The following is a 26870-nucleotide window of genomic DNA, read 5'->3' as shown; positions in this document are numbered from 1 at the left end:
TTACACACACCTGTGTGTGGCAACCAGGACCCACATTCCCTGCAGCTGGTAGCAGGGCCTGGGACTACCTACTCCTCAATTCACTCAGAGCCTCACTGAGTGGAGATCTAGTGAGGCTGTTTGCTTGTTTGGTTTTTTCCAGGTTGCTTTCAGTAGGAATCTGTGATTTCATTCATGAAGAGAAAGCCTGGTATGGAAACTCAGCTACTTAGTACAGTAGATAAGAGAACTGAGCCTAGAATCAGGAAGACCTGAGTTCCTGGCTATGTGGCCCTGGTCAAGTCAGTTAGCTTCCATCTGCCTCAGTTTCCTTAATTGTAAACTGGGGATAATAACAACACCTACCTCACAGGGTTGTCATGAAGATCAAATGAGATATTTGTGAAGTACTTAGTACAGCACCTGGTACATGGTAGATGCTTAATAAATGTATATTCCCTCCCTCTTTCCACTATTGAATAGCAGCAGCTCATCTGTAACAAAGCATTATACTCCTATAGATTATATAAAGTTATTATTGGGCTATAGATTTAGAAGGACCTCATAAGTCGTCTAGTCCAAACTATGTGACCATGTGCACATATTTATTTGACCACCTTGAGACTGTTTCCTCATCTGTAAAATGAGAAGATATAGGACTAAGTGACCACTGAGGACCTTTCCAAATCTAAAGTGATCATCCTGTGACCTCCCAGATGAGGAAACTGAGGCATAGGAAGGCTACCTGACTTGTCCAAGGTTCTATAGTTTGAGGCAATGAGAAGTTAAGTGACTTGCCCAGGGTTAAACAGTCAACATGTATCAAAAGCAGAACTTGACCAAAGTCTTCTTGACTCCATGATCAGCCTTCTCTTTACTTACTCCAAGTTGTTTCTCTGGAGGGCTTTAATGGGCTCCTATGATGAAAGAGACATTACCAGATCATGGGGTCATAGATTTGGAGTTAAATGTGACCTTTAAGACCATCTGGTCTGACTTTTCATTTTACAGTTATAGAAACTGAGGCCCAGGGAAATTAAGTGACTTCAACCAAGTCCCACAGGAATTAGTGGCCCAGTTAGGATTTGAGTCCAAGCTTCCTCTATCTCCAGACATGGCATTTCCCTTGCCACACTACACTACCTCAAAATTTATTCTTTTTCTGTTACTGAAAATGGCACTCACCCAATTGGCTCACTAGTTGTCCTGTTATAAGAAATAAGGACAGAGCCACCTCCATGGAGGAATATCAGCCCCACCACGAAGAGATTGGCTTCAATGTTGATGAAGCACACAATATTGTGAAAGAGTGTATAGATGCTATATTGGGCGGTGTGGATTATAATCAGAATAATGTCAACCAGTGGACCGCAGCTATAGTGGAACAGTCCTTAACACATTTGGTAAAGTTAGGGAAGACATATAAATATATAGTTACTTGTGCAGTGATGCAGAAGAGTGCATCTGGTTTACACACAGCCAGCTCATGTTTTTGGGATACCACATCTGATAGAACCTGTACCGTAAGATGGGAGAATCAAACTATGAACTGTATCATCAATGTTTTTGCCATTGCTATTATCCTGTAACTAAACAAAAAATATTATACCAGTGTCCTTAACATAAGAAATTATCAAAATGTTCTTGAATAAAACTATTCATAGTATTATTTAATTATCTTATTTTTGCATTAAAAGTGAAAGTGTGCAATTGGCTTCAGAGCAGTAAAAATTGAACGTTGTAATTAAGTAAACTTGGAGCTCAAAAAGTACTTTAATTAAACATTTGCTTAGTTAGAAAAATATCAAATACAGAAAAATAAGACATTAAAATGTCTAAATACTATATTTATATTTGCGCCAGCCTTCCATTAGCACTTCGTATCCAGGGAGATGGAAGAATTAAGCTTGTGATGATAAACTTCTCTTGAGTTGGAAAAATAGAATTCTACCTGCATAAGTCTGTATAAATTAACCCAAGTTCTTAGTTCAATAGTCATCAGTGCCTCATTTGGTTATACATGCAAGATAATATAAGTATTATATATTTTTCTTTTTTTATCAAGTACTATTATTTTATCAAGATTTAATTTTTAAAAAATAATTATTTAATGATTTTATTGCCTTTTATTTCAAAATTCCAAGTTAACAATTGAACAATATTGGTGGATGATTTCTCTAGGCCAATAAAGTTCATCATAGAATAATAACAGATATACTGATTCAATAATAATTGTCTTTCAAATCATTCATTCTATGTTCAACAAATACTTGTTGATCACCCACTATGTATAGTATCTTGTTTAGTTGCCACATTGTTGGTGCCTTCCCCCCAGTTTGGAAACTGTAGTATTTATAACTTGGGTTGTGGACATGGGAATAAAAGCATTTGGTCTGCAATTTAAAAAAAAAGAAATAAGGACAAGAGTTAAGCAAAAATAATGTTATCAGATCATTGGACATCTGAAATTATTATTAATAGCAATTGCAGATAGGCAGTCGTTTCTGAGGAGCTAAAAAAAACTAGTGGGAGAGAAGCTCCATTTCTTTATAATTTGTAATTCCCAAGTGAAAAGCCACTATGTCCATCTAACAAGAAATTCTTTATTTTTAATTTTTAAAATTTTTTTTATCTTTTTTTAATTGATTTGTTTGTTTCCTTTTAGTTTACAGGATTCAATTCCACAATTCCTTGAGTTTCACATTTTGTTCCCCTCCCCCCGTGGCGGCTTATAGTCAAGTATAGGATCTGTGAATACTTTCACATTATACATTAGTCAGGTTATAAGGACGAATTGTACCAGCTGGAATGAAAAATGGTAAAGAGGACATAAAACCAAATAAGAGAAGGAAAAAGATCAGGTATTTTGCTTCCACCTGGATATAAACTTAGTTCTTTCTAGTTCTTTCTCTGGATGCACATATTTCTCTCCATCATGAGTCTTTTGGGATTGACTTATATCACTGCATTGCTGAGAAGAGTCCTGTCTATCAAAGTTGGTCATCACACATATGTTGTGTCTGTAATTGTGTACAAATTTCTCCTGGTTCTACTCTTCTCACTCAGCATCAGTTCTTTTAAGCCTCTCCAGGTAAATATGAAGACCGTCTGCTCCTCGTTTCTTATAGCACAATAGTATTCCATAACATGCATATACCACAACTTGTTCAGCCATTCCCCAATTGATGGGCACCCCCTTAATTTCCAATTCTTTGCTACCACAAAAAGAGCTGCTATAAACATTTTTGTACATATGGGTCTTTCTCCCATTTCTATGATCTCTTTGGGATATAACCCTAGGAGGGGTATTGCTGGATCAAAGGGTATGAAGGTATTTATAGCCCTTTGGGCATAATTCCAGATTGCTCTCCAGAAAGGCTGGATCAGTTTACAACTCCACCAGCAATGCATTAGTGTTCCAATTTGCCCACATCCTCTCCAGCATTTGTCATTTTCCTGTTTTGTCATCTTAGCCAATCTGACTGGTGAGATGTGGTACCTCAGAGTTGTTTTGATTTGCATTTCTCTAATCAATAGTGAATTAGAGCATTTCTTCATGTGCTTATAGATAGCTTTAATTTCTTTCTCTGAAAACTGCCTGTTCATATCCTTTGACCATTTATCAATTGGGGAATGACTTGTATTCTTATAAATTTGACCCAATTCTCTGTATATTTTAGAAATGAGTCCTTTGTCAGAGACATAGGTTGTAAAGATTCTTTCCCAATTTCCCACCTCCTTCTTAATCTTGGTTACATTGACTTTGTACAGAAACTTTTCAATTTCATGTAGTCAAAATTATCCATTTTACATTTTATAATGTTCTCTAATTCTTGTTTAGTCATAAAGTCTTTCCCTCTCCATAAGTCTGATAGGTAAACTATTCCTTAACAAGAAATTCTTATCTCCTGTTGAGTTTCATGTAAGCAAGAGCTCAAAATAGGGAAAAAAAAGTGCTACCTAAAGGTGACTAGGTGGTTTAATGTCTAAAGCACAGGAAGACCTGAGTTCAAATCCAACTGTGAAATTGAAAACTGATGCTCTACTTTATTTTGTATTATTTATTAATTACGGTATTCGATCACTGGCAAGACTTATGGATCTGACTTAGACTTGATTGTATAGACCTCAATGGTAGAGTTTGGAAGCTTTTAACTTCCTTATTCCGAAGGGCACAGCCTGATCACAAAAACTAAATTTTTACTACCCATGGAAGGGGGGAAAGGATGATGAGTCTACCTTGTCACAACTCTGGCTTCTTGGAGTATTTAGCCAAATTTATGTTTTTCCCATTGCCATGGGTTCTAGAAAGCCCTTCTCTGAGTCATGCCAAATCTTCTGTCTCTGTATCAGAACAATGATGATCTTTAGTTTATATCACTGGACTGTTTTTCGTACCCTGTATAACCAGCTACCTTTTCAATTATATAAAAAGAGCATTCTAGGCCACTGGGGAGTTTTGGGTCCTTTTTGTTGGCAATTGCTGACTTTGCTAACAAATTGATCATGCTCAGAACTTTGTGCCTCAGTTTCTTTTTACCAGATTTTTATTTCTACACAGCCTCAGACTTACTAATTGTATGACACTGTGCAAATCACTTAACTGCCTCCATTTCCTTATCTACAAAATTAGGATAATAACAGATCCTTACCTTCCAGAAGTAATTTGAGGATAAAATGAGATATTTGTAAAGTACTGTGCAAACCTTAAAGAGTATAAAAGCTAGCTATTAATATTGCTTCTGTGTAAATATTCAAATCGGTACCATGTAGCCCTCACTTCTATTTTAAATTTTTCTTTTATTTTTTCAAATTAAATTTTTTTTTTTAAGATCTGCTTTCTCTCATTCCTCATTTCCTCATTCCTCCCTCTTCAACTGAGAAAGTGAGAAAAACAAAATCTCCTGTTACAAACATGTATAATCCATTACTTCTGTTGAGAGGAGGATAGCTTATTTTATCATAAGTTCTTTGAAATTATAGCTGGTCATTGTATTGATCAGAATTTCTGAGACTTTCAAAGTTGATTGTCTTTATGATATTGTCATTGTATAAATATTTCTCCTCATTTAACTGTATATCAGTTCAGTTTTTACAGCACAATAGTATTCTATTACATTCATATACTACAAATTGTTCAGCCATTCCCTAATTGATAGGTTCTTCCTCAGTTCCCAAATCTTTACCACTGCAGAGAGCTGTTATTGTCAATAATCAGTAAATATTGATCAGATACCTACTATGTGCCAGATACTATATATACACCAGGGATACAAAGGAAGGCAAAGGACAATTCCTGCTCTCTAAGAGCTAAGTCTAATTTAAAGCTATAAATATTTTTGTCCTTCTGGGTCCTTTTTCTCTTTCTTTGATCTCTTTGGAGGTATAAACCTAGTAATAGTATCACTAGGTCAAAGAGGATACACAATTTAATAACTTTTGGGACACGGTTCCAAATTGCTTTCCAGAATGACTAGTTCACATCTCTACCAATAGTATATCAATGTACTTGTTTTCCCACAGTTCCACCAGGATTTGTAATTTTCTTTTTTTGTCAATTTTGCCAGTCTGGTGGGTATAAGGTAAGACTTCAGAGTTGTTTTAATTTCAATTTCTAATTATTAATGATTTAGAAATTTTTTTCTTATGGTTATTGGTAGCTTGTATTTCTTCGTTTGAAAACTGCCTGTTTATAGCCTTTGACTTTATCAGTTGAGTAATGGCTTTTATTCTTATAAACCCCAATCAGTTTCCTACACATCTTAGAAATAAGACCTTTATAAGAGAAACTCGCTACGAAGATTTTCCTTTCCCCTATTTTCCTTCTCTTCTAATTTTAGCTGCATTGGTTTTGTTTGTGCAAATCTAGCTTCTATTTTCTAAATTGGATTGAATTCACTTATTCATTCAACTATCATTTACTGAATAATCACTATGTATAAAGTACTATACCACAGTGTATAGCTACCACAAAGATGAATTAAAGTTCCTGTCCTCAAGGAGTTTACAATATCACAGAGAGAATGTCACCCCTTCTAACTTACTCTTGATCTCCAGCAAAGCTAAGATTAGGCCTCTTTATGATTTTGCTTTGCAGTCTGGTCCTCAATTGGAATCTGAAAAACTGGAGAAGTCCCCTGAGGGGATCAAGGAAAAAATGTACACAGCACATACCCTCCCCAACAGGTCACATAGCTCAAATATCTAAGGTGGGATCAAAAGACTTCTAAACCCTCAAGACTGCAAGAGTGGCTATTGATAGAATTTTAAATGTTTCATCCATACATTCATTTGTCCTTCCAACAAGCATTCTTTTAAACACCTACAATATTTATGACGCTATTCAGTTTCTCAATGGTTATTTATTTTTTGACAGGTTTCCAATCCTTTTTGGTTTCTAAATATGCTGTGAATCTTTCTTTTAGGCTTCACTATCTGCAAATAGAAGTGATGATGGAAGAGGTAATATGACAAACTGATAGGTGAGTTTTAAATTTCCCTGCAAAAAATGAACATTTGAGAGTTGTTTATAGTACATGAGTGCAATGAACTATTACTCTAAGAAATGATAACTACAATAAATACAGAGTATTGTGAATTGATGCAAAGTGAAGGAAACCAAGTCAAGAAAATAATGTGTACAGCTACAGTGATGTAAATGAAAAGAACAAGCACCACACAGCAATCGAATATGATGTCACAAAATTGCAAAGAACAAATCTGACCCCAAAGAATCAATACGACAAAATATGTCCATCTATTTTTTTTATACTATAGGAGGCCACAGAAGTGCAAATGTTGCATATATTTTCAGATATTTTTGGTGTAATAATGGTTTTGCTGGTTGCTTTTTTCTTTTCTTTTAAAAAAATATCCTTTGTTGTATGGGATGACTTTCTGTGAGGTGGGGAGGAAGAATACAGAAGGAAATTTAGTCAATATAAAAACAAAAGATGAGTTAAAATACATTTTTAAAACACAAACAGGTTGCCTTAATATCAAAGGACACAGGGAATAGTTACTTGAGTATTTTCTTGCCTGGGGTGAGATCTTTGCTAAAAAACCTTGGCCACTCTGGAGGAGAAGTTGTTGTTTTTTGTTGTTGCATGAAGCTGGGGTGCCTGGGACATCTCAAGAGTGAAGCAGAATAGTATTTCAATAAGAAATTGACAGGGCTAGGGGAACATTTCATGATCAGACTTGTGACCTACTGGTTAGGTGTAAGGGAGGATCATGAGACAGTGCATATAAAATACTTTGCAAACCTGAAAATGATATATAAATGTCAGCTATTATAATAATTATGATTATTACTACCACTAATAAAATAAGAACCCTGTTTAACTGAACAACTCCTCTTGGCTGCTACTACACGTACTTCACAGAATGAAAACATTATAGAATCTTATGGTGTCGTAAAGTATCTTAGGGGTTGTCTAATCACATTTGTAAGTTTCCTCACCTATAAAATGAGGGGTTTGGACTAAAAGGTCCCTGTGGTTCCTTCCAGCTCTAAAGCTATGATCCAATGGATCCCCTCTATAGCAGACCTGATGGAGTTCAAAGATACCTGAAAAGAAGATTTGGGTTTTAATCTTGCCTCTGATACTTGCTAATTTGTGATTATGGGCAAAGTAATTTAACATCTTTGATGCATCTGTTAAATGGGGATAATAGGACCTACTTCACTAGGGTGTAATGAAGATGAAATGAGATAATGCCTTTATACTGCTCTTCAAACCTTAAAGCACTCTAGAAATGTCAGCTATTTTTAAATCCATAGATTAAGTTTTATTAAAGCCCTGATTTTGGCTGATTCTACAGTGTTATTCTGTAGGGAGGAAATAGTGAGTGGTCAATGGATGTGACTATAGATGTATGATGTTAGAAAGGGATGAATGAGCTCCATCTGGTGGTTTTCCCCCTGAGATGTCTGGGGAGAGCAGTGACTAGATGAGAATCATGGGAAGATCACGTGGAAAAAGTCCTAAGACTAGACATGATGGCCTTTGGACTTGCATTTTGTAGCAAGCTGTGGTATAGTAATGGGATTTCTCAACCAGTAGGACCACCAAGAAGAGAATCTGTGGAGCTAGAATGGGAAAGGGAATAGCATTTGTCTGACTTTGAACACCAAAAGGTATTCATTGAAAGAGTGGGGAGGGGTGATCTTTATTTGCAGAAAAAAAGAATTATTAACCCAATGCAGAGGGTTGGCTTGGCTGAGAAGGACTGAGAAAAAGAGAAGGTATAATAAGTCTTCAATAAATATATATTGATTGATTGAAGGGGTAGAGTTGGGGATTAGGGTCAAGTGGAGTCAACAAATAGCATTTATTATATGCCAGGCATTGTGCTAAGCACTGGGGTTTAAAGAAAAGGTAAGGTTTGGGGTAAAGATATGAGAGGCAGGAGAGAACTTGGGTGTAGGGTCTTGAGAGCAATCTGGGGCAGAGCCTTTAATGGATGGAAATATTCCTTCCTCCCAGGATAATCTCTGTGGCAAAAAGGATTACTCTGAGACAGGAAAGACCAGAGTTGGAGCAGCAGAAAAGCCAGAAGGCTAAGCTCTAAAAATGACAAGATTTAACTCTGAAAGATCTAAGAGCCTCTATCACCTCTGAGGGTTTCACAAAGCACCCCTGAATGATCTGGGAACATCTTTACCTCTTTCCCAATTCTTTCAAGCAAGCAGCATGTAGGCATGGGGCAGGGACCCAAAGAGAAAGAGGCTGTCTGTCTGGTATTTTCTCATTTTGGAGCCAAGAGAAACCTGGATTTGATTCCAGCCTCCCACATTTACTAATGCTGCGATCGTGGGCAAATTACTTTACCTCTCTAAGCCTCAGTTTCTGTATCTGTAAAATGGGGATATCAAGAGCAGCAACAATAACAACAGCTATAATATCTGTCTCACAGATATTTGTTGTGAAGATTGTTGTGAAGATTATTGTGAAGTCGTTGAAGATTTGTTGTGAAGATAAATGTTGTGAAGATTGAAGGTGGTAACCTATGCAAAGTCTTGTAAGCCTCTAACGTACTTTATAAAGACTACCTATTACTATCCTAAATGAGCAAGCATCTGCTTTTACTGCCTGAAGGAAATACCTTTTGAGGAAATGTTAAAAATTTTGGAGGAAGGCCACACATATATGTCCCCAGAAGGTTCAGTAATAAGTTATATATGTGCTATTTCTAAAAGCTTTAACTTTGATCTGGATTTATTTAGGAAAAAAATTACAGGATCTAAAATATTTGTTCTTTCTTATAAACCTATATAACCCATGGCTTTCCCATAGTTATTGAAAATATCCTAGAACACAGGCATGAGGTGATAGGCATGAGGTCTGAGACCTGGTGCTAAGAACTCAAGATGCTAGAACAGGCTGGAGAACTCTCCCCTCTCTCCTCCTACCACTTTATACCAAGTGATAGAAACTACTCTGGCAAGAGAGCAGAGGAATAAGGAAGAATACCTACCACAAAATCCAGACAACTTTCAAGAGCTGATACTTTGGGATCCCGTATCATAATACTCATAACTTTCTTTCATAACTTTCATAACTCATTTATGTCTTATTAAAATCTCAAATCACTAAAACTATGAAATTGACAAATCACAAGTTGGGAGATCAAGGAATAATTGCTTGACCACCAGTGTGCTTCCCTATTCATCTTAGGATTTCAAGAGAAATGGACAAAGGCCTCCAAGGTGGACTCCCTACAGCAAGCTTACAGGAGAATATAGACAAACGCACAGGAAGGACATGCATGGTTATATTGGGATAGGAACAGTTGGAACACGTACCTTCCCTGACAAAGTCATGGATCCATTAGAGCATGTTTGAGGAAAATGAAATCTTACCATCACTCATTAAAATTACAAACTGACCTTTGCTCCATCTGATCATAATATCAAAATAACACATTGCTCAGAGATGATATGTCGGAACTAAATATGAATGTGAACCAAGTCACATGAAACCACAATACAAACGCATCTAAGGTCCAAACACAAATGGAGTCCTGGGTGGAGTCCCTCAGAGTCAGGAACAGCAGGACCATATCTTAGCTTCACACAAATATGTAAATTGTGCAGTTTTGTTTATAGCTGACACATGGTGAGAGGTCATAGATTTCTCCCCTTTTGATTTCATTATGCACTGAACACCTACTATAACAAGAATAGCTAGCATTTATACAGCGTTTTCCAAATATTATCTCATTTAATCCTCACAACAACCCTGGGAGGTAAATGCTATTAATACCCCACTTACTATCTCTGCCCAGTACTGAATGAGACAAGATTTGCATGCATAGAACAAATGGAAAATAAGAGAAGTTATTACATGTGTATAAGTTAAAGTACCTACCAATGAAATAAATCTTCAATATTCCAAGGATATGATATCCTCAATGTAGGTATTTTCTACACCAAGACAGATCTTATCCCTCCCTCTTCAACTCAGCAAATGGTTTTCAAAAAGTTATCCAAAATATTCGTTGTCCAGGAGTCAACCCAGTGAAAAGCCCCAATGAGGGGCAGCTAGGTGGCACAGTGAATAGAGTACCAGCCCTGGAGTCAGGAGGACCTGACTTCAAATCTGGTCTCAAACACTTAATACTTACTAGCTGTGTGACCTTGGGCAAGTCACTTAATCCCAATTGCCTTGCCTTCCCCCCTCCAAAAAAAAAAAAAGAAAAAGAAAAGAAAAGCCACAATGAACTGAAGTGAGCTGGTCCTGGGATGTTCAAGTTCTTTACTATTTTTGGAGCCTCTCCATTGCAATAGGACTTTCTAGGCCTTGCCTTGTCCTCATTCTCTGTTGCTTAGGAGATCAAGTCTTTGCATTAAGATTGCATAGATTAATCTTACCTTGCCTCTCCAACCATATCACCTCTGCCATAATCTACTCTCATTGTATTTGAAAAATTTAGGTTTGAGTTTGAGAATTTAGGGTTACCTCTAACTCATGATGAAAAGGCATTGGAGCAGGACCTGAATGGAGGAAGGAGATCTAAAAAATGATGACTTGGTAGTGGCTGGAGGAATCCAGGAAAACTACATTGAGGAGGCAGGTTTCGGAGGTAAGGTCCTTGCTTTTAGAGCCAATGTGTTCTTGGAGGCTTCAAGCATGGTTTAATTGATGGACTGCAGAGTTATCGTCCAACAATGAGGCTGGCCATGTTCAGAGAGGCTCTTCAACCTCTTCAGAGAGGTTATCTGCCAGAGGATGCATTTTTTTAGTTACAGCATTTCTTGAAGATAGTTCACTAAGGCACAGAAGGGTTGTATTTGATCCTAGTGAAGGGAGGACCTGCCCTGATGAAATCATAGATCCTTGAGGTATTAAGGAGGTGTTCTTGGAGCCTGAATCTTAAAGCTAATTTCTGCTTCACCTTCTCTCCCATATGAGACTATGGCATGCTTCTGGTCTTGCCTTCATCTTCTTTAATGTAATCAGGAGCCACCAAAGAAGGAGCACAAGAAACAATTGGAAAAGATGTATTCATGAGAGAGTGTCAGGGGAATGGAACTACTGAATGTTAGAAGATGTGAAAAGTGAGAAGTGCCCATTAGCCATTAAGAAAGGAAGAGAATTCCAGATATGAGAAACAGCATGGATAAAGAATGGCATGTGGGCATCAGTAAGATGACTTGCAAAAGCAGAAGGCATATGGCACGAAGCTTTGGAGATAAGATTGATGAGGCAAGGTAAGGTTAGTCTATGGGAAACCTTGAATGCCAGGACTGGACCTCCTAGGCAACAGAAAAGAAGGAGAAGTCTGGGAGCAAGGAAGAAAAGTGGTAAAGGCTTGTGTTGGGAAGATTAACCTGATGGCAGTGTGCAACATTAGAAGAGGGAAAGGAACTAGAAGTGAGGGGGATAGTTAGCAGTGGTTACTCTATCTTCAGGTTTCTCAATCTTGGGGTTCATTATGAATTGAACATTGCCATTGCTCTGGATGCAGTGTAAGCAATGGGGATCCGTGTTAGAACTAATTTAACTCCCAAGTCTCTGTCTCGGGTGTTAGCCAACAGTTCAGAGATGGTTGCTGTCCAAACAACCCCAGTACACATCTTTTGGTAGAGCAGGCCTGTTTTGGGCCAGTTTTATTGGTGATCACCTTCTTCATGAGTGATGGAGTAGTTGACAGGGTCCCCTCCCTTTGTCACCATTCAGTTACAATTAAAAGAACTCAGGACCTCTGCACCTCTATCCATTGAGCCACTGACAACATGGCATGGTTTTTGAATGATGCAAGTCAGAAGGAAGGCAATGTATCAAAGATGAAAAAGTAGTAATGAGTCCAGGAATATGTAAAAGAAAAAAAGAGGAAAGACAGTCATGTAGAAAGGTTTGGCTTTTTTCAAAATGAATAGACAGGGAGAAAAATGAGAAATATGTTTAAGACAGAAGGAAATGTGTGTACTCTGACACAGTGAGTCAGTAAAACTTGAGTTCAAATCCTTACTCAGACACTTATTATCAACCTCAGTTTCCTTATCTATAAAATGGGAATAACAATAGCACCCACCTCCCAGGGTTGTGGTGAGAATCAAATGAGATAATATACAGTAAAGCACTTTGCAAACCTTGAAATACCATGGAACTGGGAGGTATTGTTATGGTTATTATTACTGAGTAGCCAAAAAGACTTGGAGCATCATGCTCACCTGCAGCAGATTGCTTCTGCTCTGGACATTAGACACACCTCTCCTCTTTTACCTAACAGCCTTTCTTCCTCTTTGTGTCCTTTTCTGGGAACTTCCTTATCCCATGCTAATGCTCCCTTATTTGGATCTACTGAGCATCTTGAATTAGCCAGCAGCTAGTATCTTCACACCTGTAACATCAGAGACAGGACACCAGTTGGACTGATTTTTGGTGGCCTCAGGAAGGTGGCCTGGGTAAGTGTGATCATGAGCCAGACACCCCATGTGAATAAGAAGAATCCACGAAAATCTCAGTAGATCTTATTGTAACTCGTTAAAGGGCAGCCTCTCTGTAAGATCACCTGTAGTTGAGTCTCAATTAAACAACATGCATTTATTAAATACCTACTATGTGCTAAACACTTAGCTAGGTACTGGTGATACAAAGACAAACCATGAAACAGTCCCTGTCTTCAGGAACTTACATTCTATCAGGGGGAGACAATGTATACATATAGAATTGTAAAGAAAAGGGTCCCACCCCAATCCTAATTAATATAATCATAGAAAGCCCAAATATTTCAACTGAATTAATCAATAAATTAGCAAAATGATGAAGTTTTAAACATATAAACAATATAGTTTATGATCTATGATCTCTTTAGGAAAAGTAAACTTTTTTGATTAGATCAAAAAGAGATCAGAAGTGATCACCTAACCAAAATAGGTAATCATACCTCTATAGGTTTTAAGTACGTATAGAAATTTCAGTCAAGCAATGAACCAGTCTGATGGTAGAAGACTCCAAGTTCAGAAGTTGAGTTGGAGCCAAACTCCTAAGAGGTAAAAGCTCTTGGAGGAGCAGGGTATTTATATCTCTTTCTTCTTTCTTTCTTCTCCCCTATTTCACCTTCTGATTTATCATATCATCAGGGAGAGTAGACTCATAACAGACAGCTTGGCTGAAAGTGATTGTACCGGTAAGGAGACTACACATCCAGCCAATGGCAAAGTGTTATACCAAGGGTTTCGAAATATAGCATGCTAAGAGGGAAGCAGCTTCAAGGAGTATAACTGCTTACACCATAGAAGAATGTTGACTATGGATTGAAAAAAGGACTTCCATGCCAAAAAATTCCAAGAGTAATGAGGTACATCGTACATCTTTACCTTATGAGTATCCTACACATGTGCTTAACTTCTATAACACTTTAAATTTGTTCCCATTTTCTCTATGAATATCCTAGGTATTTGTGGGAGTGTATGCCCCAGGTTTTTGTAAGGGAATATTTTGTACTGGTTGTTCTTACTATAACTACTCAATAAAAATTTTTTCTAAAGGTGAAACTAGTGAACTGACTGATTACTGATGGACAGCATACCAATGGGGGCTCAGAAGCTACAGTAGTAGAAACCTAAATCCTCAAGGTTACCCAGAGAATCCTGAGTGGTAGTAGTTAGGTACCTTCTGGGGACTCCAACCTGCAAGTGTGAATGTGAGTTATAGGGAGTGAATTCCTAGTGAGTGAATGCTATATTACATACATAATATGATCAAATTAAATAAAAATAGTTTTGGGAGGGAGGGAACTAGCAGCTACAGGGATCAGAAAAGGCTTTATATAAAAGGTGGTGCTTGAGCTTAGTCTTTCCTCCTTTTGGCATGGCTTGAGGACCAGTACAACCAAGGTTTCTAGAACTTGATGCTATCTTTTTTTTTCATTCCACTCATTTCCCTACATTCTTAAGTTCTGGTATTTCATTAGAGGCCTTGAGTTTCCCCTTGTAATGAGCTGTAACAAAGGCCATTTGCCTTATGCATTAGTGGTCAGTTCAATTCATTTGCAAATCCTCTAAGTCTCATAAATGTTAATAAGAACTGAGACAATGGAAAAAAAGACCCTTGGAAAAGGGGTTCCACAGTCCAACAGCAGAAGAGGAGAGCAGGAGGCAGGAGTAGGGAAGACAGATGGAGGTAATTGTAGGCTGGGTCAGGCTCAGCCTGACCCAAATTGAAAAAGCAGTGAGTCAACAGTAAATTAACAGTGTGACAATGTTAACCAAAAAAGATCACATCATTATAGGCTTCATTTCTCTTTGGGATCAGATCTGTGATTTCATTAGTTTAGGGAAAGGAAACTCACTCTCCCAAGGAAGTTTAGTACCTGTTATACAACTTACAGCCTTAGACAGTTGCTTGAGTCACTGAGATGTTAAATGACTTACTGAAACAACATGGGTCAGAGGTGGGGGTTGGAAGAACCCAAGTCTTCCTGACTCTGAAATGGAGGCTGACCTTCCATTGACTATGCCTTGCTGCATTAATACAGGCATAACATTTGAAAAAAGAGATGTGATAATTCTGTTATGGTCAGACTACATTTAAAATACTGCTTAATGGTTGACAGTTTCATTGAATAGTTTAGGATCAATATGGTCAGTTATCAGTAGAAAGAGACAAGACAGTTGGTAAACTGTGGGTACCAAGGAACGACAATTGCAAACCAAAGGACCTTCGGAAGACAACCAGAGTGGAATGAAAACTAGAGACTATACCACATGAGGATCAGTTAAAAGAATTGGAAATGTTTAGCCTAGAGGAAGGGAAGAGTTATGATGAACCATCATAGCTTAGTCTTCAAATATGTGAAGACTAAAAGATTATTATTAAGAGATTTGAACGATTTGCTCCCAAAGAGCAGAACTGGCAACAAGAAGCAAAGAGACAGATTTTGGCTTGTTCAAAACATCTTCCTTAAATGAAGGTTATAGTCTCACAGAATCTTAAAGCTGGAAGGAACCTAAGAGACCATTCAGTTCAAGCTATATCTGAACAAGAATATCCTTCACCAGGGCAGCGCTGGAGCCAGCTCATACTGGCTCATGAGAAGCAGTTGTTAGCTTTTCAGTGTGAACATTCATACCTCAAAAATCAGGACTTGGGTTATTATTTTGTTGATTTTCTACACTTAAAAAGTGATGGAGAAAATATTAAAAACGCAGATTAAACTTAAAGTTGTGTCATTTTTCTGGATGTTAAACATTCATCAGCACACCCCTTCCTACAACCTACTTAGCAAGTGGTCATCCAACTTTTGTTAGAAGTTATCCAACTTCTCTTTGAAGACCTCCACTGAGAGTAAAGCCCATAACTCCCAGGGCAGCTTATTCCACACTGGGTTAGATCGATTCAGGACCTTCTTTTTAGCAAACCTCAATGGGTCTCTTTGTTGCTTCTACTCATTATTCCTAGTTGGGCCCTCAGGGGCAAAGAAGAACAAATCTCATCCCTCTTCCAAGAAATACCTTAAAAGAGGACTGTACAGAGATGATTCTTCCATTCTGCAGTTCTCTGAACTGATCTTCATAAGACATAACATCTTGAAGTCCTTCAACATCCTGGTTGTCTTCTAGATGTTGTTTCTGTAGTATTCAAATTTCCATGACTCTATGTGGGGTTTTCTTGGCAAAGATGCTGGAGTAGTTGGCCATTTCCTTTTCCAGTTCATTTTACAGATGCGGAAACTGAAGCAAACAGTGACTTGCCCAGGGTCACACAGCTAGTAAGTGTCTGAGGCCAAATTTGAACTCAGGTCATCCTGATTCCACGTCCAGCCTTCTATCCACTGTGCCACTTAGCTGCACTTTTCTGGATACTCTCCAGCTAATCCATGATCTTCCTAAAATGTAGCACCCAGACCTATGGATTGACTAGGGCAGAGTACCATAGAAGTATTACCTCACTACTCCCAGACAATATGCCTTTCTTGATACAGTCTAAGATAATATGACAATACAGTCTTTTGGGGAGATACACTATCTCACTGTGAGCGTATATTGACCCTTCAGTCTAATAAACCCCCCAAGATCTTTTTTAGGAAATTGCTGGCTAGCCATACCTCTGTCATTCTATACTTAGGAAATTGATTTTTTGGAATCTTGGAGTAAGAATTTATATTCATTATTACATTACATTTACAAGATCTCTTTTGGATCCCAACTTTGTCATCCGGTTATCCCTTCCAGCTCGGTATCTCTTAAAAACCTGATATGAATGCTATGTCCTTATTCAAGTTATTGATAAAAAACATTAAATCCCACAGAGCCCACTATATATCCTCAAGGCACTTTTCTAGTGACCTCCTTCTAAGTTCACATCAAACCATTAAAGATAAATTATTGCTACTTAACCCCCATCTCTCCATATTTTCCACAAGGAATGAGGACATGAGTTATCCAAAAGTAAAGTGGGCTGCTTCTGGAGACAGTGGGTTGTCTCCAAGTACTTGTGGTCTTTAAATAAATGATGAATGGTCATTTGTTGGACATATTGTAAGTAAGATTATTGTTCCAGTATGAATTGGAACAGATGATTTCTGAGCTCCATTTCAACTATGAGAGTCTGGGATTTTAAGAAACTCTTCATGATGAATAAGCTGAATATCGTCTAGGTTAAAAATTCTGTCTGTGGTCAATCAGTTAGTCAATAGTATTATTGGACCTAGCATTGAGTCTTCTGATTCTTAATCATAAGTCTCCTAGTTATCTGGAGGCCCAATATGGCTCCCAGCTGTTGTAAAATCCTGAAGCTAAGCAAATATCACTGATTAATGAACATCTGTAACATTCTCAGGAATTTTTGGTGTGGTCCCAAATGTGACCAGTGGCTCCTGAATTTGTGAGTATAAATAAGTAATTTCCTTGTATATTCAGCATTCCTTCAATACTCATACCTTCCAGGGATATATGTGCATAGTTCTCCAACTCACATATGATTAGACCTGCCCATAAACACACTAAACTGAGCTATACGTATATAGAGCTTAGATCTTAGTCTACATACCATTACTTGAACCATTGTATATCCAAAGTCCATCTTCTCACATACTTACCATTATCTGTATTCACACTTACATCTACAAACACAGTTGTAAATATACCCAAAGGCACTGGACATTTCACAGCAGACCAAGGCAGGGTGAAGGAATGAGCTTATTACTTTTCCTCTTTCTGCTCTGCAGGCCATTGACCCTGGGATCTTTTAGGAAAACTCAGGTGCCTGAGATCAATCCCAGACTTCTCCTCCCAGACCCCATACTCTTTCCATTGAATCGCCAATCTCCTTCCCAGGAAAGTCTGTCTGTTTTTTCCAGCTGTCTCTAGCACAATTCTCCACAAATGCAAACTATTAGCATTTCCTGTTAAAAAAAAAAACATTTCTAATAAATAAATGAATGCATCATCTAGTCAACCCTTAGCAGGTCTGAAACTGACCTAGTAGCTCCTCTGAGCAATGGATGGACAGAGACCACCCAGCACCCAGCCTGCTGGCCCAGAGCCAACTCTGACTTTGTTTGAATTCCCACATGAGTGAGTGCTATGGCTGACGCCAGCCAAACTCTGTGAAATATTATTTTTAATATTAAATAAATACATGGTGGGATGTGTTGATTTTTTTCCCCTGCAGTAAATTGTAGCATCATGACCTAGAAATCTGCTCTTGTATCCATATTTCCCCAGGGAGTCAAAGGAAGGCCGGCCATTTTCTTTGACCTTCCTCATGTAGCACATACCTCCCCATGAAGCAGAGAAAGCCCAGTTGGTGTTGGCAGTAACTGATTAAGAATAAGATGGGGTGGGAGAACTAAAAAGTTCATCTTAGGGGTGTCTAGGTGGTGCAGTGAGTAGAGCACTGGTCCTGGAGTCAGGAGGACCTGAGTTCAAATCTGACCTCAGAGACTTAACACTTACTAGCTATGTGACCTTGGGCAAGTCACCTAACCCCAATTGCCCTGCCTTACCCCCTCCAAAAAAAAAAGAATAAGATGGGTCTCCAACTAACTAAAAGAAAAGTTTGTATAAAAGTAACTAGCCATCTCTATAACACATAATAGTGTCTAATACATCACAAATTTAGTGGCACAAACTCACAGAATCTCAGAAGGTTGAAAAGAATTTGGATATCATACACAATATCTATACCTAAAGAAGAATTTCCTTTGATTAAGTGACTCTAGTCTCTATTTAAAATCCGTCAGTGGCAAGGACTTCATTACTTCCCCATTCTCCTCTAGAAAACCTATTCCACCACTGCATAGCTCTGCTCATTTCAATAGTTTCTGTTGACTTTGAGAGGGAAAGAGGTGGCAGAAGAAGAAACCCACAATGGACCCTGATAAGTACTCCAGCAAGTAGGAATTTTTCCTTGAAAAAACAAGGGATAGAGGGAAAACTTGGATATTGCCCGTAACATTCCTAGGACAGCCTGAACCAGATGAAAATGTCATTGAAAAATATTTAACAAACTAAATAGAGATACAATAGAATGTGTTGTTCAGTTGTGTTCAACTCTTCGTGATCCCATTTGGAGTTTTCTTGGCAAAGACATTGAAGTGTTTTGCCATTTCCTTCTCGCTCTCATTTTACAGATGAGGAAACTGCTGAGGCAAACAAGGTTAAAGTGACTTGCCCAGGGTCTTACAGGTTTCTATAGGAACTTATGGACCAAATTCCAAATGCTCTATTTAGTTTGGGAATACAAGATCTAGGGTTGGAAACTGCGTATATATATACACATACCTACATATATACATGTGTATACACGTATCAATATATCTTTATTTCTTATAGGTACATAGATATAGATATTCTAAATGTGTCACTTAGAACAAATTAGTGAAGAATTGATATGCCACTTTGAAAAAGTAGCAATTGGTTGGTTTAATGTGCTGAATAGGTCTAGAATATCACACATACTTGCTATATTTTGACTTCAAAAGAAAATTTGGGAATTCCCCTAAATATCTTCCTCAACAAAGAATTAATTCAGTGCATCTGCTATCTTATTTTCATCCCTGAGCAAACCTTTTTCACTGTGATCCACAAATGGTCTCATTGACTCTGGTTTCCTTCCTTTGATGCATTTAGAGACTTTTTTTATTATTGATTTTGGAATTCTTTGCAAAGGGAGGTCTGATTCTCTTTTGTCCAGCCACATATCTAGTTCACACCCGACTGGCCCAAGGTAAGGGCTTTCTTTGCTTTCCTCATTTGCACAGTCTAAATGTTTGAAGATGTCTTCCTTTACCCCCACCCCCACCCCAGCAGAGCATTTTACTTTGCCAATTAACTATGTAATATTGTTTTTCCAGCACCTGGACTTTTTTTCTAGTTGGCACACATTTATCCTATTCTTTTAATAACGTATTTTAACAGTTCTCCAGACTTCCTGTGTGCTATTTGCTTTTTAAATTCTTCCTTCTAATTTTTCCCCCTAATGCCTGAATTCTTTCATAGATCCTTAAAATCTTCAAAAAACCTAATAATTTTAGCAGGCCTTGGAATAGGATAAAATGGATAAAAAAAATCCTATTAATCACTTATTATGTACTAAATTCTGGGCTAAGTGCTGGGAATGCAAATTGCCATTGCCTATTTTCTTGGATAGACTTTCACTAGAATCCAACAAGAAATAGGGTGAATGAATGGATGTTACTGTAGTTCAGTCATGACTGACTCTTTGTGACCCCATTTGGAAGTTTCTTGCATTTCCTTCTCCAGCCCATTTTACAGATGAGGAAACTGAGGCAAACAAGGTTAAATGACTTGCCCAGGGTTACACAGCTAGTAAGCATTTGAGAAAAAATTTGAATTCATGAAGCTGAGTGTTCCTGACTCTAATGCTGGCACTATATGCTCTATGCTGCCTCCTAGATGCCCCCCAAAGTTGGGTAGGTAGTGACAAAAGCCCTCATCTTTTCTCTTCCACTCAGATCCCTTGTTATTTTATTCAAGGGCCCAAATAAAATCTCATATTCTTTCCTACCAACCCCACCCACATTGACCTCTCCCATTGACTGAATTCCCACAATACGCTCAATTTGGCACTAATCATATAATATCTTTCACTACAACTTTCACTTGTTTATGTCTCCCCACAATTAAATTTTAAGTTCCTGAAGATCAGGAACTCTTATACTTCTATTTTCACAATAATAATTTTCACTTCTATGGTGCTTTAAGATTTTCAAAGCATTTTTTGCCTCTCCTACTTCACCAAGCACAGAACTATCTATGTACATGGGTAACAGAGAACATGTTGAATCAATCACCAAATTCTAACAAAAGCTAATGTTTCTAATGTTAGTACATGACATTATTATTAGGTTGGAAATCATTGAATGAACAAATGATGCTAATTTTAGTAACATAAAAAATGCATTTTGAGATAAATAATGGAATAACATTTCAAGATAATCAGTTCAATGATTAAGTCATAGGATCGTGGACTATTTGGACTATTTGTGTCCTACCTGTGATAGAGCCTTCTAAGCTGGGATTGGTCTGATCAGCCACAGTTGGACACACTGTACCTTGACTCCACCATAGTGATATCATTTTGGTCTTCTTTGAAAAGAAAGGACAACAACCAACCAACCAAGGATCATGGAATGTCAGAGTTGGAAGGGACCTCAGACATCTAGTCAAAATCCCTTAAACTCACAAGGTTGCAGAAGCTCTTCTTCTCTTTCTAAAAAACAAAGGATAAAATAAAGAACCAGGGGCAGGTAGGTGGCACAGTAGATAGAGTACCAACCCCGGAGGCAGGAGGAACTGAGTTCAAATCCCACTTCAGACACTTGCCATTTGCTTTGTGACCCCACGTAAGTTACTTAACCCTAACTGCCTCACCAAAAAAGGGGACCAAGGAACAAATCTTATCTCTTGGGGGCCACATGGCCTCAGAAAGGAGATCAGAAGACCTTTCCCCCTTATCCCATAGTCTCTCATTAGACACCAAAAAAGTCACTGAGCTTGCCCAGATACCAATGAAACAAAAGAGTATGTGGATGTTGACTTAAGCCTTTTTGAAGATGCAGACAGTCCCAGCTATGCAGTCAGGTGAAAAAGGCTAATTCCTGCTAACTGGAGCCAGTCATAGAGTATCCACACATATTCCACGGTCTTTCCAAGGAACTTCTTTTGCAGATCATCACGGTTCTCCTGAAAGTTGTCACCCTAGCATTCTCCACATGGACAGGTTGCATCAGCCAAACAAGATGATAGGCTCAGTTCAGGGGCCAGACCTGTATTACGTCTTCATTTAAATTATGGATGCTATTTTACCTGTCATTGTAGGGATTGTTTCATTCTTTGTATTCATCTCCCCAGTGCACAGTGCCTAGAACACAGTAGGCACTTAATAAATACTTATTATTGGATAGATCAATTCACTCCGAGCAATTTATATGTCATTCTAGGTTTCTCTGGATTTTTCATATTTGTTTTTTCTTGTGTTGTAGTAATAATCTATTACATTCACATGCCTTAATTTCATCAGTCATTTCTTAATCATTGGGCATATATTGTTTTTCTTTGTCACTATAAATAGTGTTAGCATGAATACTTTAGTACAAGTAGGACCAGGTGACTGCCCTGGTGCCCAACAGGAGGTTCAAAAAAGCAACTTCTGTTGAATATTTTTAATCTGAGCCAGCTGAAGGGTAGGATAAATATGAATTATACAAAGTCTGAGTTAAATTTTCTTAAATTTAGAATAAAATAATTTTTTTAAAGTTTTAGAGAATTGACATGTTATCACTTTTAAAATATATAGCTCAAATTGGATTAACCAAATTGGAAAAGCTGAAAATAACTGCCCTTGTACCCAGTAGGGGGATCCATGAAACAAAGGGTACTAACAGTAACTTACTTTAGTAACTTTTCTCAGGATTCCAAATCATTTTCCAGAGTGGTTAGACCATTTCACAGTTATACTAAGCAATAAATTAGTTTGCTTGCCTTCCTCTGATAGTTTTTCTAACATTGACTTTTTCTGCCTTTTATAGCTTTAGCCAATTTGATGGGTATAAGGTGACATTACAGAGTTATTGCCACTCACATTAGCGCATTGGAACTTTAAAAAATGTAGGTGTTGATAGTTTGAATGGTTTTTAAATGGTTGGTTTCTATTCTTTGACCACTTTTCCATTAAGAAATGATATTTAGGGGGGTGGAGCCAAGATGGTGGCATAGAAGCAGGAAAACTCTATGTGCTCCCCCCATAACCACCTCAAATACCTATAAAAATGACTCTAAACAAACTTTAGAGCTACAGAACCCACAAAGCAACAGAAAGAAACAAACCTCCTGCTGAAGCAACCTGGAGGGCCAGCAGGAAGGGTCCATTGCAGCATACTGGGAGCAGAGCCCAGCCCTGTGTGAGTCCATGGTTTTAGCCTCAGGGTGGCCATGACCAGCCCCAGCTGGAGGGACTTCAGGAGAGTGGATCACCAGCAGCTGTGGCAGTTTCCAGAATTATCAATCCATAAATGCCAAAGACAAAGGGAGAGGTCAGTGTGGACTATGTGGGAACAGGGGGTCCAGGAGTGCAGTCCAGCCTCTGCCCCCAAGGGAGAAGTGGCTAAGGTGCGGTGGCCACCACTGAATGTCTGCTTCAGAGCTCCTGGCCTGCATATTGTAGGGGGACCAAGCAACCATTCTGAGGGGTAATCACTCTTGCTTTAATCTGCTTGGATCTGTATTGCTGTCTAGGGTGGAGGTCCTAGGGTGTGTGACCAGGTGCCAGAGCTGGTGGAGGCTTCGAATAGGGCAGCCAACTAATAGCTCCAGCAGCTGTGAAAACCTCAGTGATTTGGGACAAAGCTCTCCTCTCTGGAAGCAGAGTTCTACTGTGGAAAAAAGCTCAAAAGAAAAGTAATTGAGTGGCAACATGAGCAAGCAAAGGAAGCAAAGAGAGCACAGCAGTCAAACCTTAGATTCCTATTTTGGGGACAAAAAGGATCAAAGAATTAGAACAGGAGGAAGACAAAGTCAGAACTCTTATACCAAAAGCTTCCAAGAAAAATTTGAATTGGTTACAGGCAGTAGAAGAGCTTAAGAAGGATTTTGAAAACCAAATAAGAGAAGTGGAGGAAAAATTGGGAAGAGAAATGAGAATGAAGTAAAAAAATCATGAAAAGAGAGTCAACAACCTGACTGAAGAAAATAACACCTTAAAAAAAAGAAATGACATTTAGGGGTAGCTAGGTGATGCAGTGAATAGAGCACCAGCCCTGGAGTCAAGAGGACCTGAGTTCAAATCCATCCTCAGATACTTGACACCAACTGTGTGACCCTGGGCAAGTCATTTAACCCCTGTTGCCTCAAAAAAAAAAAGTGCTAGCATCAGTTCTCAAAGTCTGGAAGCTTCCTTACTTTAATACTTTGATGGATCTATACTTTCACTGATGTAAGTGCTACTTCCAAAACTACAGACTCCAATCCATTTAGGTCTTCTCATCTTGTCCACGTCCTATAAATCTTTCTAGGGTATTCACTAGGAACCTTCCTTTTTGCTATCTTAATTTTGAATAGATTCCAACAAAATGGTTACTCTTTGCTCTAAATACCTTAATGACCCTTTTCTGATTTTATCTATCTATCTAATGATGCCTTTCATACTAACCTGTATGATTCTTTACTAGTAATAAGTTGGAGCTTACTCATATCTGCCATGTGCCTCTCCATTGTCCTTTGGATGACTCTCTACCCTCAAGCTACAATAGATTGCTTCCTATTTTAACAAATTATTTCTTTCTATTTTCCTCTTAAATTTGTATGAATATCTATTAAGGATCTTCATTTCCCAAACTATTTTCTACCACTCAAAGAACTGTTCCCATAATAAAGGAGGAAAAAGAATGAGGGGGGGTAAAGCAGTTCAGCATACTGATTAAGTCTGACAGTATACCTAGTGTTTCACATGCATAGTCCCCTCCTTCTTCAAAGAAGGGAAAAAGGTGTATTCTCGTGTCTCTTCTTCAGAGTCAAACTTGTTCATTTTAATTATTCATTTTTTATTTTTTTTGTTGTTACTCTTTCCATTGACATTGTAGTCATTGGATATATTGTTTCCCTGGTTCTGCTTACTTCACTTTGTATTAGTTCATATAAATCTTCTTATGCCTACCCATATTCATTGCTTCTTACAGAGCAATAATATCCTATTACATTCATGAATGCCAATTTGTTTATCCTTTCCCCAATGATAAGCATCATTTTTTCCTATTTCTTTGTTTCTACAAAAAGCATTGTAATAAATTGCAATAAATATTTAAGGGTATACTTGAACTTTGACTCCTTGGGCATATGCCTGACTATAGGATCTGCTTTGGACAATTGAGTCACTTTCTTAGCATAATTCCAAATTGCTTCCCAGAATGGTTGGACTCATGCACAACTCCACAAGCAGTGCATTAGTTTAACTATTCTTGTTAACAAAGTCACAAGCTCAATTGTTAATTTTTTGCGCCTTCCAAATTTCAGCGTCCTGGGGACAAAGCTCCAGTAGCCTCATCTTTGTTATTTTTCTGGTCATAGGCAAGATCCAAATGTGGTTCTTCTGATTCTCAGTCCAGAGCACTTTCCACTGCACTATGTTACCTCTCAAAAGAATGGCACAGACCCATTAGAATATTCAGGAAGCCTAAAGTGTAGAATAAGCTACAGTCTGTGAAATTTTTTAGGGATAATAAAAAGGGGACATTTGAAGATATGTTCAGAGAAAGAACAAGAACAAGGAAGAGGCAGGGTATTATTGCTTGAGATTAATATGTAATGTTAATGAAAGACAGAGAAAAAAGCAGGACTACTCAATATCTATTTCACTTCCATCATCTGTATCAAGAAATAGTTCTTCAAACAAAAGAAATAGAAAAAATACAGTTAAGACATATATAAGATACAGCAAGAGGGTATTTATTTATTTTAATTGAGTTTCAATACTCTAGGTCCAGATAACTTGCACTCAATTGCACACAGATAACTTGTACTGGAAAGAATTTGCAAATGTGATCAAAGAACTACTGCTTGAAATGTTTAAAAAGATATTAGAGATCAAGAAAGATGCTAGAGTCTTGAAGATAGGCAAAAACTCTTCTGATTTTCATAAAAATGAAAAAAGTATATATTTTATTAACTATAGACTACTAAGCCTGACATTGATCCTTAACAAAGTTTAGAATAGATAAATAAATGCACTGTTTGTAAGCACTCAAAAAAAGGTGGTGATTACTAAAAGCCAGTATAGATTTATGAAGAATAAGTCAGAAAAGACTAAAAAAACCCCACATTTTTGGTTATAATAATTTTTCAAGCTAATAGATCTGGGAATGCTGTCGACATCATGCTATATCTGTATTTCTGTGAAATATTTATAAGGGACCTCATAATATCCTTATGGATGAGAAGGAGAAATGTGGTTGTATAACAGTATAGCTAAGTGGAATCATACCTACTTGAGTAATTGTACTCAAAGAATGTTGATTGATATATTCATGCTGTCAGTACTCTTTTCAGACTACAATATTCTCAGGGAAATAAATGTAGCCATATGAACAGATATATGATCCTAGGATGAATATGAAACATAGCTTCCCTATTACTCAGCTCACTCTATTTGGGTCTGACATATGTGTGTTTGGACCTAGGGTAATGCAACAACTTCATAATTATGAACCATGAGACAATTTAGGAAAAACATACCCCATGTACTCTGAATTGCATCTCTCAGGAAATAGGAGGTTTGCTTCACCCAGGAGCCTCAAGGCATCAGAACTGTGCCATTGGGCTCCTAGAAGTCTCATTTGACCCCCAATCTTGACTACCCCCCCCCACAGTACACCCCCAGATACACACACTCTGCTTGTCACGTTCCACATATACCAATTTGAATATACAAGTCAAGGTTATTTTGAACGCTCTGTCTACTTAAATATTATGTCAGCATGGGCAGAAGTTGGTTTATAATTACTTTTGTGTTCTACCATGCACAGGATCCTTTTGTCCCTACAACCCCTTCCATCCAGTTCATATGCCAACTTTCAGGTTTCTAGTCACACAGGACCCTGTCCTCAGTCCTATCCAGCTTAACTTTTTCATCAATGGTTTGGAAGAAGGCAAAAACCTCAGAAAATAAATAACATACTGGATAAAGTTTTTTTTAACAAGTTGTAATGATGGACTGAAACTAACAAGATGAAATGCACCCAGGAATGAAAAGTCTTTTACTTATGTTTAAAGAATGAACCATTCAATAAAGAACAGAGAGTCTTGGGTTAATGGTAGTTCATGTGGAAAACAAGAGTTTAGGGTTTTTTTGTTGATGATTGAGAGGTCAGATTCAACAGTGTAAATGCAATCTTAGGCTATATAATTCAATTAAAGTAAATAA

At 37.8% G+C, this 26870-nt stretch overlaps 1 protein-coding gene across 2 annotated transcripts in view; it reads right to left on the bottom strand.

The window, feature by feature from the left end:
• The window catches only part of CUTC (cutC copper transporter), a 304182-nt gene extending 277987 nt beyond the window's left edge, over positions 1-26195 (bottom strand). For both annotated transcript variants that reach the window (XM_069067181.1, XM_069067183.1), the window contains exon 1: positions 26182-26195. The gene's annotated coding sequence lies outside the window, so the exon portion shown is untranslated. The remainder of the gene's footprint in view (positions 1-26181) is intronic.
• Between the last annotated feature and the right edge of the window lie 675 nt (positions 26196-26870).

Source organism: Petaurus breviceps, unplaced genomic scaffold, assembly GCF_028583685.1.
Source record: "Petaurus breviceps papuanus isolate PSGF00001 unplaced genomic scaffold, PetGlider_PUasm1.0 90740, whole genome shotgun sequence".
Classification (NCBI taxonomy): Eukaryota; Metazoa; Chordata; class Mammalia; order Diprotodontia; family Petauridae; genus Petaurus; species Petaurus breviceps.
Note: the sequence above shows the minus strand (reverse complement) of the source record. Positions and strands in the feature narration are given on the sequence as shown.